Below are 20,416 nucleotides of genomic sequence, written 5' to 3' on the forward strand. Positions count from 1 at the left end.
ATGGATCAACATGGATACTTTTTATTATTTGGTGAAGGAATGTGCAATGTGTTTGATTGTCCATCATTGGATTGTTTAGTTATTAAAGTGAAGAAGAAAGTGAATAGATGTGATCCATTAACCTTTCTACCTGAAAATCAAATTGCAATGAAAGCTTGTGTCACTTATTCTACTCAGATTTGGCACAAGAGACTTAGACACCTGCACTTTGGTTGTCTCAGGCAATTGAGAGACAAAAATATGGTTCATGGCTTGCCTCAACTTGAAATAATGTCTGTGAAGATTCCAATATGGGAAGCAACACAGAGATGAATTCCCAAGGAATCAAGTGTAAAGAGCCAATGCTCCACTTGAACTTATTCATGTTGATTTATGTGGGCCTATGAAAAATGACTCAATTGCTGGAAATAAGTACTTCATGCTTTGATGTGAAATAAAACAACACTCAAATTAAACCCTCTTATTGACAATTGTAGTAAAGATATAAGTAGGGATCGTTCTAGACTGAGGATTAGGAGGATTGCTAATCTACTTAAAACTGACTTAAAAACATAAACTAGGCTTGAAAACACTTAACTAGACTCAGAGAACTCAAAACAAACTAAAAAGGCTCAAAACAGCACAAAACAATCAAATAGGCTCAAACTAGACACTAGGAGGTGATTTGGACGAAAATTGATTTTAACTTGACTCAGAACACTTTAAAATACTTAAAACACAAGTTTGGACAGATTCTAACTAATTTGACACAATAAAGTAAAGGGGATTGGGTTTTTGACGAATTTAAAGTAAAACAAGTAAACTAAAGACTTAAACAGATTTTGGCACGAAATTGGGGTAAATGGATGGGTGATAAGCTAGCTAGAGGGTTCTTCTCCACATATGACATACTTGCATACAAAACGATTTCCAGTTGCTTTTCCAATAAACCATGAACCTCAACGCCCCAGATTAACCATGAATAGCACTAATTAACCCTCAGATTTTCCTTAAGTCATTGAATTGGATGGATAACGCATCGACAACCAAATTATTCTTCAATAGTTCCCTACATGAACATCATAATAGAAATACAATCAAAGATCATTAAGCTTTGTGAAAATCATAAGTATTGACAAGGAATTCATAACTATGAACAACATGATACTCCTGCCAGGAATTCACTTAACACGATTGTGACTAGCAACCTTCACTACTTATGAATATAAGTTCATAACGATTAGGTGAAATTCCCTTATATTCTAGCATCAAACCCCTGCATGCAAACTAAGTATGCATCCTTAATTAACATACAAGAATAAGTTATCAATCAAACAGTTAAGTAAATTGAATTCACGATTTATAGAATCACAACTGGAAGTAATCAATTCATATTGCGAATATGTTCATGGCTTTGAATTTCCCGTAGCTAAAACGAGTTTAGCTCCTCATGTTCGTAAAACAAAGATAAATAAACTTAGAAATTGAAAACAAAAGATTGAAAACGCCTAAAAATGTTCCAGCAACCCAACTTGAAAGGCAAGCACATCCAAGGGTCCTCCTTCTTCTTTGTTGTGGCACAAGGTATGGGTGAAGGTTTTTGTGATGAATTATATGGGAGAATGGCTGAAAGTATGAATGGTAGTGAATAGATGTGTTGATGGATCATGGAAAGCTGCGGCACAAGCTTAATTATATAGCAAAATATGTCAAAACCCTAAGGAATTAAGGCTAGGGTGCGGCAGAATCAAAGGGAAAGAGAAAAGAAAGTTTTAATTATTTTAGAAGGATTTTAACTCTAAATCCACAAGGAAAAAGGTTAAGTCAAATTAGAATCCAAGGGAAAAGGGAAAGAAAAGGGTATGTGCAACAAGGAAAAGGAAAGGAAAGTGGATGCCTTGCACGACAAGGGAAAGGGAAAGGGAAAGGGAAAGGTGGTGCGGCATCCCTTTGTGGCTGGGATTAGGTCCTCTAGAACCTTAAATTAAGTGTCCTAATATCTTTGGGAACCCTCCTTGTGGCTGGAACTTAGTTGGATTAGGATTAGGAAAGGTTAAATCAAAATAAGGTAACTTGATTAATGTTTCCTCTTTTCTTGCTGAGTTTCCTTGTCTTCTTTTGTCTTGAATTTATTTCCTTCATCTCTTTGCTCATTCCTAACCTCCTTTGGTCTTCAATTTCGTCCATCCACCTTGCTCCATGCATGTGCTATCCATTCCAAGCCCAAAAATGCTCCAAAATGCACTTTTTTGCTACTTTAGCTTTTTGAACCTACAAACACACAAAAATAGCTTAAAATACTAAAATAACTATGAACTAACAACATAAATGCAAGAAAACAAGCCAACTAAGTCACATAAATATGCTCTTATCATGCTTTTGATAGATGATCTTGCCAGAATGACTTGGCTATATTTTTTTAGATACAAATCTAAGCATTCAATTGTTTTAGAAAGTTCAAAGCTATGACAGAATTGCAAAAGTGGATTCAAGATTAAATGCTTGAGAAGTGATAAAGAATGAGAGTTCAAGTCATCTAAATTTGATTTGTTCAGTAAAAAAGAAGTGATACAAATACAATTCACTCTAGCATACACTCCACAGCAAAATGGAGTAGTGGAGAGGAAGAATAAAACAGTGGTTGAGATGGCAAAATCCATGTTACATGATAAGGGAATGCCATATTATTTTTGGGCTGAAGTTGTTCATACATTGATAGGATTAAAAGCACACCACAGAGTAGCACACAAATGTCCTATTGATTTTCCTTATTAACACTAATATTTGTCAATTGTAGCATATGAAAATAAGGGTCTTTCCCGCAGAAGATTGTTTTATCTAACTACCTAAAATGTCACAAAAACTGGGTTGCTGTCCCTACTGACCAGCCACCGAAAAATAATTATTAGACTGACTTATACATATCTAAAGTCTACGAAATTTTATATGTAGATACTAGACACACAAAGCTACACTCACACAAATGTTTGGGATTTTTGGAGTTGATTTTCTATTTAAATTAAATCGAACAAAAACAGGATAGAAACAAATTTTAAGTAGTTCACAAATTAAGAAAAACGAGTTAGGGGTATTGCTATCCACCACCAAATAATCATGCAAACATGTTATGTTTCATTCAAATTTCTTTTATTTCCTGATGAAGATGCTCAAGTTGGCTCAATGTTACAACTCAACCTATTACTCTTTCTTACGTAGTATGTTAAGAGAATGGTGTTTTCAACTTAACTTAGTCCCTAGCATGCAATCTAGAATGGCGTGTTCATAGATTTAACAAGTAGAAATCATTAAGAATGAAAAGAGTTTGAGTCATCATAAGGCATCGTAAGTACTGGCGTTGTCTTATTTATCCTAGAAATTGGTTCACATGTTAATTGCAATTAACAAGTACTACTTTAGAACATATGTAGGTCCTCATTCGACAAGGGCAGGCACACACATACTCATAGCATTAGGATCCTATATATGCTTACTACGTATGCATCCATAGAAAACAAATAAAGAATTCATCAATGAGACAAGTAGTGAACCAAGTTTCATCCATTCATAAAAATAATTTAACGAAATGTCATAACAAAATTGCAATCATATTCGGGGCTTCAAAACAGCCCCTAACCTCTAAAAAATTAGTTACACATAGTTCTCAAAATAAACCAAAAGAAAGACATGAGTTTGAGAAGATAAAACCGAGAGAAGAGAATGCCAAGATTTCCTCCTTCCTTTCCTTCCTTTCTCAACGCAGCAGCCTTGCTTTTTTTTCCTTCCTTTCCTTCCTTTTTTTTCTATCTTTTTTTCTCTAAAGAACTCCCCTTTGCTGCTGCAACCTGCAGCCTTTATGCCCATGCTTGCTGCCCCATTTCTGCTCCATAACTCACCCCACTAACTGCCATTTAGTGATGACAATAAGTGAGAGGAAATTGTAAAACAATTGTAACTCTTTGGGCAACCTTTATGCCAATTACTCCCACTTAATCCTCATCTTTAATTCCATTTCATCTGATATTTGAGGAGATGTCAGCTGGCTTGTTCTTGGCTGCAAGTTTTATTGGATTTATTGCCTTCAATGCAGTTACAAACTGCACAGCGTCTTGGAAACCTTTAAGTGTTAAAACGGCCATAACTTCTTCTACAAAAATGCTATTAAAAATCCGCGAAATGCTCCAGCAAATAGACATCCGTAGCTTTCTAAGCATATAAGGCTCATTCTCTAATTCATTCTGAGCTGTTCGAAACTTGCTTCCAAAGTCAGCTGACCTGCACAGGCAGTTTTGACGAATTTGTCACTTAATAACCAATTTGTGCTATTTTTCTTTTCTTTGCTTGACAAATCCTACTAAACACAAAAACAAAGTAAATAGCTCAAAAATATAAGGAACTAACTAAGAAAAGACAAGTGAATTTGATGTAAAATATATATAAATATGAGCTTATCAAATACCCCCACACTTAGCTTTTGCTAGTCCTCGAGCAAAATGAAGAAAATATGAAAAAGTAGCAACATGAAAAACAATAGCTTCCCCCTATGTGACCCTCATAAAATTTCATTCAAGAAAACAAATCATCAAGAACCTTAGCTAGCACCAAACAAGCTAATCCAAGCTCATATTCCTTATTCAAATGTTAGCAGTAACCTTTTAATCATCCATGAAGTGTAGTGTGTGTAATAGCCATGCTAATGCAATTTCAAGTTTTTTTTAAAACACCACCTGCTAACTAGTGATCTTCTCACGGGACATACACTCAATCATACATATGTTTAGTTTAACGTGTTTCGCTCAAAGAATCAAATGTGAAAGATCTACCATAAGCTTGCATAAAGATCTCATCTCCACAATCATAATTGCAAAACTTAAATCAAGAGGACTTTTATTGGTTATAATGAGGCTTAGGGAGAGGGTTATAGAAATGAAGGGATAGGTAAACACAAGTTCCAAGCTACATTGCAAGCAATTCTCTTGTTGAGATTTATAAGAACTCAAGCTCTCCAACCATTCTACTAATACCTCCAACCACACCTCTAAACTGAAACTTAAAATAAAAAACTTTTATTTGCTTTGTATACAATTTTTCTTTTCTTTTTCTTCTTTTTTTTTTTTTTTTTTTTTTTTTTTGATCCAATTTTCGTACATAACTAAATACAAACATGAAATACCCCCACACTTATTCTTTTGCCAGACTCTTTCGAAGTACTTCACAAATATTTCTCATAAGACAATCTCACATTGCTCACTAGCTAGCTTGGAAAGGGTAAGGAAAAATGTTTAAGGTATAAGGGGAGACATATCTGGTGATAAGAAATAAAAGGCTCAACATATACGGCTCAAATTGGCAATCTAATGATATCATTTTTCTTTAGGAAACATGCTTATTTGGGCCATGGTGATAAACCTAATGCCTCTATCATTTTCAAGTTCATGCAATCAATGACAAACATTTCAAAAGATCGTTAAGCAAGTTCTAGAGATGTAATTCACATAAGTTCATCACACATGAAAGAATATGAGTGTATGAAAAATGCACACACTTTCAATAGGCTCAAAAACTCACATAGGTTGTATATGGTCACTATATTCACATGCGAAGTTTTAAGTCATACTTTAGTTTAACATCAACAAAGCTATGTGCATTTGGTTTTTCAAAGATGATTAAACATGTACAAGGCTAACAAGAGAATAACACATGCTTACTAAGTTCTTGATCACCGTGGTTCAAATTCAATCATATTATATCATTGGGTCGGGAAACTAACAAAAATCTACTTCAAAACGATAAAGAAAATAAGACAATATTTTTGGATTTTCAAATTTTCTGAATGTTTTTTTTTTTTTAAAGTAAACAAAACTAATTAAAAAAACAAAAAGAAACAACGCGGAAACAAATCAAACCAGTTCTTAGTCAAAGGTACGAAATTTTTCAATTTGGTCATTTTTTCAATCCTTACCCCCAAACCTAAACTGGACATTGTCCCCAATGTCAATAAAAACACATTAATGCATAAAATAAAAATAAAATAAAAATAAAATAAAATAAAAAGAAACAAAATAAAGCATTTGGACTGAAAACTTCCCCAATTTGTAGTAAAATCAAGTGATGACCCCCAAACTGCAATTCTGCAATAAATTCCAAAGGTGGACATAACCATATGTTCCTACAAAAAAAAAATAATAATAATAATTCAGTTCAACATGCAAGAAAATTAAGAAAAGAAAATGAAAAATGGAAAATGACAGAAAAAGACAATGGAAAGAAATATTGGGTTGCCTCCCAATAAGCGCTTGCTTTTACGACCGTAGCCGGACGGTACCAAGAGTAATCATCCAAGGGGAGATGGTTCTTGGAGGGGTACAACCTCCACATCATGCTCCGCAAAAGACTCATAATATGGCTTGAGTCTATGCCCATTCACTTTGAACATGTTTCCGGTCTTTGCACTTTGGATTTCCACTGCACCATGAGGAAAAATATTAGTTATAACAAATGGACCAACCCATCGAGAACGAAGTTTACCTGGAAATAACCGAAGGTGAGAATTAAATAGAAGAACTTTTTGTCCAATGGAAAAGCTCTTCCTTGATATCATCTTGTCATGAAATGCCTTTGATTTCTCCTTGTATATTCGACTAAACTCGTATGCATCATTCCAGATTTCGTCTAACTCATTCAATTGAAGCTTCCTCTGTTGTCCAGCAACACTCATGTCCATGTTGTAGGCTTTGATCGCCCAATAAGCTTTGTGCTCTAACTCTACTGGAAGATGACATGGTTTCCCATAAACTAACCGAAATGGGGACATTCCAATAGGAGTCTTATAAGCAGTGCTATAAGCCCACAATGCATCATTCAAGCGCATGCTCCAATCTTTCCTACTAAGACTCACAGTTTTCTCCAAAACTTGTTTCACCTCACGGTTTGATATTTCTGCTTGACCACTAGTTTGTGGATGATAAGGTGTAGACACCTTATGTGTGACATTGTACTTCCTAAGCAACGCTTCAAATGTTCGATTGCAAAAATGACTCCCTCCATCGCTAATGATTGTTCTAGGTATCCCAAATCTTGCAAAGATGTTACTCTTAATAAAATCCGTTCGTTGACAACGATCACATGTTGCACAAAACTCGTACGCATCCTTAAACAAACTAGGCCAATAAAAACCACTCTCTAACACCTTCAGGGCTGTCCTCTTTGCTCCAAAATGGCCACCACATGCATAAGAATGACAAAAAGTTAGAATAGATTTAAACTCAGATTCGGGGACACACCTTCTAATCAATTGATCAGTGCAATATTTCCACAAATAAGGATCATCCCACTCGTAGTATTTGGCGGTTTTGACAAGCTTATCTTTTTGAGCACGTGTAAAATCATTCGGAATCTTTTTGATGACCTTATAATTGATAATATCTGCATACCAAGGGTCAGTAATCTTTAATGAAAACAGTTGCTCATCCGAAAAACTTTCACGTAAAGGGATGAGATCTTCCTCTGTGTTTGAATGCACAAGTCGGCTAAGATGATCTACTACAACATTCTCACACCCTTTCTTATCCTTGATCTCCAAGTCAAACTCTTGAAGCAGAAGTATCCATCGAATGAGTCGTGGTTTTGCATCTTTTTTTTTGAGTAGATACTTCAAAGCTGCATGGTCAGAAAACACAATAACTTTAGTCCCAATCAGATAAGATCTAAATTTTTCTAAAGCAAATACAACAGCTAGAAGCTCATTCTCTGTTGTTGAATAATTCAACTGTGCATCATTGAGTGTTCGAGATGCATAATAGATGACATGTGGCACTTTGTTGACACGCTGCCCTAGAACTGCACCAACAGCATAGTCTGAAGCATCGCACATCAACTCAAAAGGTAAACTCCAATCTGGTGGCATGATCACAGAAGCTGTGGATAACAACTCCTTAAGCTTGTTGAATGCTACCACACACTCTTCATTCATATCAAATGTTACATCCTTTTGAAGTAAACGGCACAAAGGTCTAGAAATCATTGAGAAGTCCTTCATAAACCTACGGTAGAAACCTGCATGTCCAAGAAAAGAACGAACTTCCCTGACAGTAGTAGGGATGGGTAAAGAACTAACAAGTTCTACTTTAGATTTATCAACTTCAATTCCCTTTTCAGATATGATATGCCCTAGAACTTATCCATGCGAAACCATGAAATGGCATTTTTCCCAATTTAACACTAGATTAGTTTCTTGACAACGTTTTAAAACTAGGGACAGATTATGTAGACATGTATCAAAAGAATCACCATAAACTGAAAAATCATCCACGAACACTTCAATTATTTTCTCAATCATATTAGAAAAGATACTTACCATACACCTTTGAAATGTGGCGGGGGCGTTGCAAAGTCCAAACGGCATCCTTCGATATGCAAATGTGCCAAATGGACATGTGAAAGTCGTCTTTTCTTGATCCTCTGGAGCAACTGCAATTTGATTATATCCAGAATAGCCATCAAGAAAGCAATAATGAGAATGACCAACTAACCTTTCTAACATTTGATCAATAAACGGAACTGGAAAGTGATCCTTGCGTGTGGTGCTATTTATCTTCCGATAGTCTGTACAGAATCTCCAACTATTTTGCACACATGTAGGCACTAGCTCACTAGCTTCATTCTTAACAACTGTGACTCCGGATCGCTTCGGAACTACTTGAACAGGGCTCACCCACTTGCTGTCCGAGATAGGATATATGATGCCAACATCAAGAAGTTTGATAACCTCTTTCTTAACGACCTCCATCATGAGTGGGTTCAAACGGCGTTGAGCTTCCCTAGTTGGTTTTGCACCTTCTTCTAGTAGAATCCTATGCATACATGTAGCTGGATTTATACCTTTGATATCTGCAATGCTCCAAGCTATGGCAGTTTTGTGATCCTTCAGTACCTGGATCAGTTTCTCCCCCTCTTCTGCTGTGAGTTGTGACGATATGATGACGGGTAATGTTTCATCCTTTCCCAAAAATGCATACTTCAGATGTTCAGGGATCGGTTTAAGCTCCAATTTAGGTGCCTGAATCACAGAAGGAAGAGTTTTTTCGTTAGAAGTAGGAAGATAAATAAAATAGGAAGAACACTTACCACGAATTGGCGAAAGAGACTCAAGAGAGGCCACTGTTTGGATTAATTCTTCTTCAATGTGCTCTGAATAATTAAAATTTCCATGTGTAATGCTATGCACTAACGCCTTTTCTAAATTATCTTGTCCCACACCTTCATTAAAACAATCCTGCACAAAATAGTCAAACGCATCAATAGACAAACAAGATTCTAAATCACTAGGGTACCTCATAACATTGAAGATTTTGAACTTGACATTTTCCCCATCAATTTCCATGGTTAAGGTACCATCGTAGACATCAATCTTCGTACGCACCGTTCTAAGGAATGGTCTTCCCAATATAAGAGGAAGTGCAGTAGGCATAGGGTCATGCTCCATCTCAAGAACAAAAAAGTCAGCGGGAAAAATAAGCTCATTCACTTGCACAAGTACGTCCTCCAATAGGCCTTTGGGATATCTATTTGAACGATCTGCCAACTGGATTACTACCTTTGTTTCCTTCAAGTCTCCAAGGTTCAATGACTCATACACTGAATATGGCATCAAATTAATGGATGCCCCCAAATCACACAATGCTCTCCCAAACTCTTTCCCTCCGATTACACATGGAATGGTAAAGCTACTGGCATCCTTCAACTTCGGTGGCAGCTTTCTCTGCAAAACAGCTGATACTTCATCGCTTAATGCCACAGTTTCTTGATCATTGAATCTCCTCTTGTTCGTACAAAGCTCTTTAAGGAACTTTGCATACTTGGGCACTTGTTTTATGGCATCTAAAAGAGGTAAGTTCACTTGGACTTTCCGGAAAGTATCCAAGATTTCCTTATCAGTTTGCTCTTTCTTAGACTTCATAAACCTACGAGGAAAAGGAATAGGGACACATGAGTTAAATGAATTTTGAACTTCTTTACTTACCTTATCAGAATCTTTTTTGTTCAATTCTGTATCTTTAGGAGACTTTTCAGTTTCTGTTGAAGCTTCATCTTGCTCAAGATTCTTGGTTTGTAGCTCCCCTTATTCAATTGTGTCTTTTCTAGTCCTCTTTTGCATCCTCGGCTGCTCAAAAACTTCTTTTCCACTCCTTAAAGTCACAACATTCATCTGCTCCGCATTTGGATTCACCACGGTTTGGCTAGGCAACCTTCCTGGTTGGTGTTGTTACCCCATCAAACTTGTTAACTAACTCATTTGGCGCTCAAGGTTTTCAATTGCTTTGTCTGTTTTCTGTTGATGAGATTGAGTAGAGTTAGCTAAAGAAGCAATTAAATCCTCAAGAGACTTACTTGGAGCTTGTTGTTGTTGAGGCTGAAATGGTGCATGCGGTCTTGCTTGAAAGAAGCCAGGCAGACGGTTATAGTTGTTGGGAACAGATTGTTGTCCGTTGTCTTGATTGTTCCACTTTAAGTGTGGATGATCGCGCCATCCTGCGTTATAGTTGTTGGAAAATGGATCATACTTTTGCCTTTGTTGCCCTTGAAATCCTCCTAACGCATTAGCTTGCTCAAGACCACCTTGATCCATCAACGAAGGGCACATGTCCGTGGCATGTCCCATCATTGAACATACACCACACACCTGTTTTGGAGCCACCATAACCTGTTGCACAAGATTAGTCAAGTTAGCTAATTGTAATTCAATACTAGAATTAGCACTTACCTCGTTAACTTTCTTAAGAGGTAGCTCATCTCTCCCTCCAAATTGTCGTGTATTGCCAGCAATGTTCTTTAATAATGCCTTAGCATTTATTGGTGTCTTGTCCATGAATGCTCCTCCACTTAATGCATCAAGCATTGCACGATCAGTACCACATAATCCTTCATAAAAATACTGTATTAAAAGATGCTCTGAAATTTGATGATTAGGACAAGATGCAACCAAATGTGTGAATCGCTCATAGTAATCTCCAAAGGGCTCTCCATGTTGTTGTCGGATTGCACATATGTCCTTCCTTATGCTTGCAGCTTTTGTGGTCGGAAAATATTGCTCCAAAAATGCTTGCTTCACCTGGTTCCATGTGTTCATTGATCCCGGAGGTAAATTGTAAAGCCACTCCTTTGCCTTGGCTTCTAATGTAAATGGGAATGCCCTCAACTTGACTTGCTCCTCATCCACATTTGCCGGTCTCATTCCCGAGCATACCACGTGAAACTCCATGAGATGCTTGCTGGCATCCTCTGTTGAGAAGCCATGGAACTTAGGCAAGTAGTGAATCATGCCGGACTTGAGCTCAAATCCTCCGTCTGCATTTGGATAGGTGATGCACAATGGTTGTTGATCCGTATTCGGCGTTGCCAACTCCCTCAAAGTACGGTTATCAGCCATGCCTTCTTGTGGTTCTTCCTCCTCTTCAGAACTAAAATGTAGTGGAGAAGATGGTGGTAAGGACACCGATGCACGCTTCGGCTTGATTTTTCCCTGAAGCTTTCGAAGTGTTCGTTCAAGCTCAGGATCATACGAAGCTAGATCAATACTCTTAGACCTTCGAGTATGCATATACTAAGAAGAGTACCTGAAATAAAAACAAAAACAAAAACACTAATAAGACAAGAAAAGAAAACAACAGAAAAATAAGTAATTAAAAGTAACAATCCCCGGCAACGGCGCCAAAAAATTTGATAGGATTAAAAGCACACCACAAAGTAGCACACAAATGTCCTATTGATTTTCCTTATTAACACTAAGATTTGTCAATTGTAGCATATGAAAATAAGGGTCTTTCCCGCAGAAGATTGTTTTATCTAACTACCTAAAATGTCACAAAAACTGGGTTGCTGTCCCTACTGACCAGCCACCAAAAAATAATTATTAGACTGACTTATACATATCTAAAGTCTACGAAATTTTATATGTAGATACTAGACACACAAATCTACACTCATACAAATGTTTGGGATTTTTGGAGTTGATTTGCTATTTAAATTAAATCGAACAAAAACAGGATAGAAACAAATTTTAAGTAGTTCACAAATTAAGAAAAACGAGTTAGGGGTATTGCTATCCACCACCAAATAATCATGCAAACATGTTATGTTTCATTCAAATTTCTTTTATTTCCAGATGAAGATGCTCAAGTTGGCTCAATGTTACAACTCAACCTATTACTCTTTCTTACGTAGTATGTTAAGAGAATGGCGTTTTCAACTTAACTTAGTCCCTAGCATGCAATCTATAATGGCATTTTCATAGATTTAACAAGTAGAAATCATTAAGAACGAAAAGAGTTTGAGTCATCACAAGGCATCGTAAGTACTAGCGTTGTCTTACTTATCCAAGAAATTGGTTCACATGTTAATCGCAATTAACAAGTACTACTTTAGAACATATGTAGGTCCTCATTCGACAAGGGCAGGCACACACATACTCATATCATTAGAATCCTATATATGCTTACTACGTATGCATCCATAGAAAACAAATAAAGAATTCATCAATGAGACAAGTAGTGAACCAAGTTTCATCCATTCATAAAAATAATTTAACGAAATGTCATAACAAAATTGCAATCATATTCGGGGCTTCAAAACAGCCCCTAACCTCTAAAAAATTAGTTACACATAGTTCTCAAAATAAACCAAAAGAAAGACATGAGTTTGAGAAGATAAAACCGAGAGAAGAGAATGCCAAGATTTCCTCCTTCCTTTCCTTCCTTTCTCAACGCAGCAGCCTTGCTTTTTTTTCCTTCATTTCCTTCCTTTTTTTTCTATCTTTTTTTCTCTAAAGAACTCCCCTTTGCTGCTGCAACCTGCAGCCTTTATGCCCATGCTTGCTGCCCCATTTCTGCTCCATAACTCACCCCACTAACTGCCATTTAGTGATGACAATAAGTGAGAGGAAATTGTAAAACAATTGTAACTCTTTGGGCAACCTTTATGCCAATTACTCCCACTTAATCCTCATCTTTAATTCCATTTCATCTTATATTTGAGGAGATGTCAGCTGGCTTGTTCTTGGCTGCAAGTTTTATTGGATTTATTGCCTTCAATGCAGTTACAAACTGCACAGCGTCTTGGAAACCTTTCAGTGTTAAAATGGCCATAACTTCTTCTACAAAAATGATATTAACAATCCGCGAAATGCTCCAGAAAATAGACATCCGTAGATTTCTAAGAATATAAGGCTCATTCTCTAATTCATTCTGAGCTGTTCGCAACTTGCTTCCAAAGTCAGCTGACCTGCACAGGCAGTTTTGACGAATTTGTCACTTAATATCCAATTTGTGCTATTTTTCTTTTCTTTGCTTGACAAATCCTACTAAACACAAAAACAAAGTAAATAGCTCAAAAATATAAGGAACTAACTAAGACAAGACAAGTGAATTTGATGTAAAATATATATAAATATGAGCTTATCATACATCATTGTATATACTAAGGGTGTGTTTGTTTCCCTTCACTAGCCCTCACTGGACTAGACTAGACTAACAGTTAGTCCAGTCCCGTGTTTGATAGCAACCAGGACTACGTTTAATGGAATTAACCGGGACTCGCGTTGACTAAAACCTTCGCTGGAATGTCTTGGCGAAGAACCCCCAGAACGAACGGACTGCTAGTCCCGCCCTCTCCCTTCTCCTTCGCACCTTTCGCCCTTTCGCCCTTTCATCTTCTTCCTCGTCGCACCATCGCCCTTTCATCTTCTTCCTCGTCGCACCATCGCCCTCTCTTCTTCTGCTCCATTGTCAGTTTCCAACTGCGTACTCTGCGTTCGCCACCAAAGGCCTCCTCGAGTGGGTGGATAAGCACTGCGTTCGCATCCAAAGGCCCCCCGCACCGACCGATTCTCCAACCCCAACAGCCTATTAATTAGGTTTGTGTTAATGGGGTTTGATGAATTTATGTTAATTTGGGTTAAATTTTGTTAATTTGGATAAATCTCGTTAATGGGTTTGATAAATTTATGTTAGTTTGGATAAATCTTATTGGATATTAAAATTCAATTATTGTTCTTTTTTTTTGTCTGCAGATTCTTGAAGCAGCAGAGAAAAAAATGGGAGTTTCAATTGTTTTGGAATCATTGGTTTTGGCATTGGAAGTCTGAAGGGATTCTTGGTGGGTTTCCATGTTTTCGTCAATTCAAAGCATGAGGAAGTGAATGTAAATTTTTATTATCTGAAGCTTTTGATTTCTAGGTTTTTGAGATGGTGCAAGAATCTTTCAGTGGAAATTATTATCCCTGTGTTTTTTGTTGTTATTCATAGTGTTTGCTCAATCGATTGGGTATTTTGTGTTTAGAGATTTTGGATTAAGCAAATTGGTTGAACTTGTCAGTCTTGCATGTATTTGATTGCATTTAGTATCACCTGCATCTCATGAATCACTGAATTTTGCAGGGACATTGTTCTATAGCTCTATGAGAGGTACAATTGCTCGTGTATGATTTCTTAGAATTGATTTAAATTCCAATGATGTAGTTAGATGTACGTAGTTGAAGGGCATTGAAGAATATGTGAAGGAACTCAAGTTTAAGCACAAGTAGTCGCAACTTGTAAATGTATTGATAGCTGATGGTGAAAAATATTTGTAGACTTTCATGTAAAGCAAAATCCTTTCCCCATTTTGTTTATGAGATGAATAATATTTTCAATAAAGCATCTTTTATATCTTAAAAAAAAAATTAGACAAGAAAGTGGAAGTTTTCATAATTAAATATAAAAAAATAAAAAATAAAAATTTAGTCCTAGCTAGTCCGGCACTGCACCAAACACTTCACAATTCTAGTACTGCTTAGTCCAGGCTAAGCCAATCCAGCTTAGTCCCTGAAGCTAGTCCAGTCTAAGACAGTCTGGTGCAACAAACGCACCCTAAATAGATATCCTACAAAGGCTTTGGATAACATTACACCTTTTGAAGCCCACTCTCGAAGAAAACCAAGTATTACTCACTTAAGAATATTTGGTGCACTATGCAATGTACATGTTCCAACTGAACTTAGACATAAACTTGAGCCTAAAAGTTTCAAAAGAGTATTTGTGGGATATGCAACTTGTGAAAAGGGGGTATAGAGTATTTGATCCAATATCGAAGAAACTTGTCTTGTCAAGAGACATTGTTTTTTATGAAGAAACTGGTTGGAATTCGAAAGAAAATGCAGAACAATCTTCCCTCACTGTTGGAAGATTTGTTTATAACAGTTCAAGCATTGAAAACAATGGAGGTGTAGTGTTATCACTTGCATCAACTACACTTGGAAGAAATCTCAATATTGATGACTCTGGTATTCAATCTAAAGTTCTCTCCTGAGGTGAATCCTTTAGTAAAACAAGTTAGAACGAGAGTCTCACCCAATCATTTGATAATACCTCATTGAAATGGAGGAAAGTAGATGAAGTACTAGCACAATGCAATCTTTGCATCATGGATCCAGAGAAATATGAAGATGCTATGCAAGATGAGTCTTGGATAAAGGCAATGAAGGATGAATTGTTTATGATTGAGAAAAATGGTACCTAGAAGCTAGTTGATAGGCCAACTGAAAAACATGTCATAGGGGTTAAATGGGTCTTCAAAACAAAGCTAAATCTTGATGGTTCAATTCTGAAAAATAAGGCAAGGTTGGTTACAAATGGCTATGCACAAAAGCCCAGATTGGATTACGACCTATGCTCTAGTTGCTAGGTTGGATACTATCAGGACTCTAATTGCCTTGGCTGCACAAAAGAGCTGGAAATTGTACCGGTTAGATGTAAAATCAACATTCTTGAATGAAGTGTTACAAGAAGAAGTCTATGTTGAGCAGCCTGAAGGTTTTGTCATGAAAGGGAAGGAAGACAAAGTCTACAAATTGGAAAGCTCTTTATGGTTTAAAATAGGCACGAAGAGCCTAGTATGGAGAAACAGACACTTATTTCTCACAATGTGGGTTTGAAAAGTGCTTGAGTGAACCAACATTGTACATAAAGACAAGGAGGACATGAAGAGTTTAAGGAGGACATGAAGAAGAAATATGAAATAACAAACTTGGGTCTCCTTCATTACTTTCTTAAGATGGGGGTAATTCAAACTAACTCAAGTATTTTCATCCATCGGAAAAAATATGCAAGTTTGGACTGAGTGAAGGAAACTTTGTAAACACTCCTCTTGTAGCAACTAAGAAGCTAACCAAAGATGATGGAAGTGGACTTGCAAGTGAAGAAATGTATAAAAGCATTGTATGAAGTCTATTATACCTCACTACCACAAGGCCTGAATATTATGTATGCATTAAGTCTATTAGATAGGTTTATGCACTGCCCTACTAATAGATAGGGCTGGAAAAATATCCCAAAAATCCCAAACCAAACCGAAAAATTTCCGAAACCAAACCGAAAAAATCCCAAACCGAAATTCCTGAAAATTTCGGTACCCAATACCGAACCGATCCCGAAATTTCGTACGGGAATCGGTCTCAAGTTTTTGGGATTTCGGTATTCCCAAACCGAACCGAAAAAAAAATATATATTATTTAATTTTTAAATATATATTTAGATCGATAGAGTCCATAGAAAATGAAGGCTTCAATAGTTGCACATATTTCTGTATGAATGATTTAAATCGACAGAGTCTTGCAATTGTAGCATCTACATTTGAATCCAGATTGGCAGAGTCTTGCAATTGTAGCATCTACATTTAAATTGACATAGTTTTGCAATTGGCACATATTGCAACGGGCTTCTTAGCAGATTGCAACCCAAAAGTGTTAAAAGGTTCAATTTTAGCCCAAAAACATAATATTTTAGTCCAAAAGCCCAAAAGCCCAAAATCATTTCGGGATTCCCGATTTGTCCCGAAATCCCAAAACTATTTCGGGATTCCCGAAAATTTGGTTTGGGATCGGTATTGAAATTGGGATTCCCGAAATTTTTGGTTTGGGAATCGGGACAAGGGTTTCGGTATGGGATCCCATACCGAACCACCCCTACTAATAGACACTATGGAACTTCAAAGAGGGTGCTTATATACATCAAGGGGACTCTAGATTATGGGTTGGAGTATGTGAAAGGAAAAAAAACTTGCTTAGTTGGCTATTGTGACAGTGATTGGGGTGGTTCTTTGGAGGACAACAAGAGTACATCAGAATATGCCTTCTCTATTGGTAGTGGAGTCTTCTCTTGGGCTTCAGTTAAGCAAAGTTGTGTTGTACTATTGACTGCAGAGGCAGAATACATGAGTGCATCTGAAGATACAGATCAGGCAATATGGTTGAGGTTTGTTCTAGAGGACTTTGATAAGTTACAGATTGATGCAACCTCTCTTCACTGTGATAACACATCTACCATTGCCATTACCAAGAACTTTGTAAGAACTTTGTGTTCCATCAAAAGACTAAACACATAGACATGAGATATCATTTTATCAAAAATGCATTGCAGGAAGGCATTATTGATTTAGTATATTGTCCCACAAACGAGCAATTGGCAGACATCTTCACAAAGTCTCTTGCAAAGGATCGATTTAGTTTCTCAAGAGTATGCTTGGAGTGAAGTCAACTTTAGACTTAAAAGGGAGTGTTGAATTGTAAGTTTATAGCTGGCTAGGAAATAAGATGTGTATTGAATTTGTGTATTCACTTTAGTCTAAATACCAAGCATGCAACTCTAATATATTAAGGCAAACAATTCCAGATGTAATGATCCTAGCTGCTAACTAAATGTAAGGCTGATATTGTTTTTGTGAAGAGAGAGAATCCACCTTGGATTCTATTGGCTATGAAAAGCACAAAGTGTGTGTGAATTGTAGTCAAATGAATGAGAATATGCTCTGCTAGATTTTGAAGAGAGAGAAACCTTCAAGAAAATTCCTCCATTGTTATACTTCCTATTTTTCATGTTCTTCAACTATTATTCATAACCAGTCTTTTGCAAATCACAACACCGTTGATGATGAAAACGATGGTGAGCTTGATACTTATTTGGAGAAGCAACTTATGAAGGATGTCAAAGCTTTAGGGATCATCCAGAGTGTAATGTCTAAGGACATATTTCCTCGGATCGTGAACAGGAAACATCAAAGGTGTCTGGGATATGCTGCATGAGGAATTCAGAGGTGATGATCAAGTAAGGTCTGTCAAACTTCGAAGCTTACGCCATGAGTTTGAATATATGCAATGAAAGATAATGAATCATTGTCTAATTATCTCTCTCAAAATGTTTGAATTTTTTTATAGGAAGTGTTATTGGCACTTCGAAAATCTCATTTTACACTCCTCACAAGTGTATTTTTCTTTCCTAATATAGAAAGTTTGGAGTGTAGAATGAGATTTTTGGAGTGCTAACAACAATTCCCTTTTTTATTATAACAGTTTCTAATAGTAATATAATCAGGGATTTTACATTTGAGATTTATGATATATAGACATACACACACACACACAAAATATGGGGTTATAAATCTCATAAATTGTCAAACAATTAATGTCAAATATATAGAAATATACATATTAATAGTACTATAATAAGGTGTACAAAATCAAGGGACTTTGACCAAAATTTGAATACCATTAAGGTTATATATATTAACATTATGTGACCTAAATAGTAATTTTATATAGGGCATAAAGTCATTTAGTATTAAATTTTTATGTGATATGTATTTAACAATGTATTAAGTGACAATAAAACAAACCTTAAAGGATTTATAGGCCAAAAAAAGACTTTAGGTTGCTTGGGGGCTCAAAGATCCAAACCCATACTCTTTGAAGTCCACATGGGTAAGTTTGAGAGAGCAAACCTAGTTTCTTCCTTTCGCTATCAAGCTAACCAACTTAGTTAGGAAGAAACCAAGCCCTGAGCCTTAGAGTCACTTGAAAGCCCAGCAAGACACTCATTGAATGAAGAGAGAAACTGACTTTCCTTTCCTAACTCACACAAAAGATCAACGTATGAAAGCAAGGAGACATGTTACCAGAAGTAACATGTGTGGAAGGTTGACCTGGGAAAGCAACACCTCAGAAAGAAAGTCCAGCGCATGCTTCACGAGGTAGCAGCAACTAGTTGCCTTGCACCAAAACGGAAATGTAGGGAGAAAGGGAGAAGACCAAGCCACAATTAGAGATTCCTTAGGAACCCTAGAAAAAGTCATTCACCTAAAAAATAGAGGTCTAAAGCTATTAAGTGGGGATCATAAGAACACAGAGGTTCAAGGGGAAGAACGTTAGGATGATTGTACTGCACTAAGCTAGGGAAATATCTCCATTAGTGCAAAAACCTTAAATCCCACAAAGCATCACTCTACAACTTTAGTATTTTCCATAACCTTCCTTTGAGTATTCCCGCCCTCAGAAACCTTGTTACCACCCTTAAGAAGCCCATATTATCCAACCTAGAACACCATGTAACCATGCAAGCACTCTCTATCTCTCATGCTAAACTAATAAACTTCTAGCTTCCACACCACCCCTCACTTGAGCAAGCTATTATTTGCTTAATCGTGCTATCTTCGAGTCATTGATATAATCGGAATATTTCTTAAGATGTGTTAATTATTTCGAGATATTCCTAAACTTTATACAAAAGCGAACCAAAAGAGACAAGAGAACATTCTCAAAGCCCAAGCCCACCTTGACTTAAAAGTCCACACCAAGTATTAACCCGTAATGATTAGTTATCTATAAGTTTAGGGGGACGACATGCTTTTCTTAGATGATTAATGTATAACCCACCCATAATGTGGTTCGACTAACTCATGATCCAAGCTAATCGAGAAGTTTTTCTTTCTCTATTATACTTAATGCTTAGGCCAAACATTTATGAACAATTGCACTCATATTTGACCAAAAGTTCCTAACAACTCTGTTTAAAATCTTGGGGTTAAAGAGACATGAACTCAAGCTTAAAAACCTATCCTTATCTTTTTAGGAGAGTTCAGGCTTCACCATAACAATATAAGGAGTAGTCTAATTCTCTATGAGCTCATACAAGGTTTGTTCTTCCACTAATACGGTATTCATTCTCAACAATATAAAATTGGTTCATGGTCACATTACATATCAATTCAATAATACATTATTATATGTTGAAAGACTTACACATCTTTTTTTTTCTTCTTTTTTTTTCAGAACAGAATGACACAACATTAAAGAACTCGTTACGTGTATGTCCTTATTTTACCACCAAAACTTTTAGCTTGTGTAGTGGATGACAAATGAAGCATTTTACAAAGCAAAAGCAGACTGGAAAATGGAAATAGCCAACCTAGCAAATGCTTTTTGAGCTACATACAATAACGGCATGGGGAAAAAGAAGTTAAAGCAGCTTTTATTATTAAACAACCCCGTGATATTGACATAGCCAATGGAGGAGAACCACGTGTATGCACTGGAAGCCAACTTGCTGATTACTGCTAGGGTTGGGTTGGGTTTGAA

General features: G+C 36.6%; 1 long non-coding RNA gene across 1 annotated transcript; it reads left to right on the forward strand.

Moving 5' to 3' along the window:
- Positions 1–13,700: 13,700 nt before the first annotated feature.
- Positions 13,701–14,269, forward strand: LOC126614511 (uncharacterized). The gene is made up of 2 exons (XR_007620407.1): positions 13,701–13,885; positions 14,042–14,269. It is a non-coding gene; the product is annotated as an uncharacterized LOC126614511 (long non-coding RNA).
- The last annotated feature ends 6,147 nt before the right edge of the window (positions 14,270–20,416 follow it).

Source organism: Malus sylvestris, chromosome 3, assembly GCF_916048215.2.
Source record: "Malus sylvestris chromosome 3, drMalSylv7.2, whole genome shotgun sequence".
NCBI lineage: Eukaryota > Viridiplantae > Streptophyta > Magnoliopsida > Rosales > Rosaceae > Malus > Malus sylvestris.